The following is a 299-nucleotide window of genomic DNA, read 5'->3' as shown; positions in this document are numbered from 1 at the left end:
CATTTCCTTAGCGATTAGGGGTCTCTTCTGATTCCATACAAATTTTTGGATTATTTGCTCCAGCTCTTTGAAACATACCGGTGGAATTTTGATCAGAATGGCATTAAAAGTATAGATTGCTCTAGGCAGTAGAGACATTTTAACAATGTTTATTCTTCTGATCCAAGAGCATGGAATGGTCTTCCATCTTTTTGTGTCTTCTTCAATTTCTTTCATGAGTGTTCTGTTGTTCCTTGAGTACAGAACCTTTACCTCTTTGGTTAGGTTTATTACCAGGTATCTTATGGTTCTTGGTGCTA

This window comes from Enhydra lutris, unplaced genomic scaffold (assembly GCF_002288905.1).
Source record: "Enhydra lutris kenyoni isolate GAN:26980312 unplaced genomic scaffold, ASM228890v2 scaffoldscaffold64, whole genome shotgun sequence".
NCBI classification, from domain to species: domain Eukaryota; kingdom Metazoa; phylum Chordata; class Mammalia; order Carnivora; family Mustelidae; genus Enhydra; species Enhydra lutris.
This window is presented reverse-complemented; position numbering follows the sequence as displayed.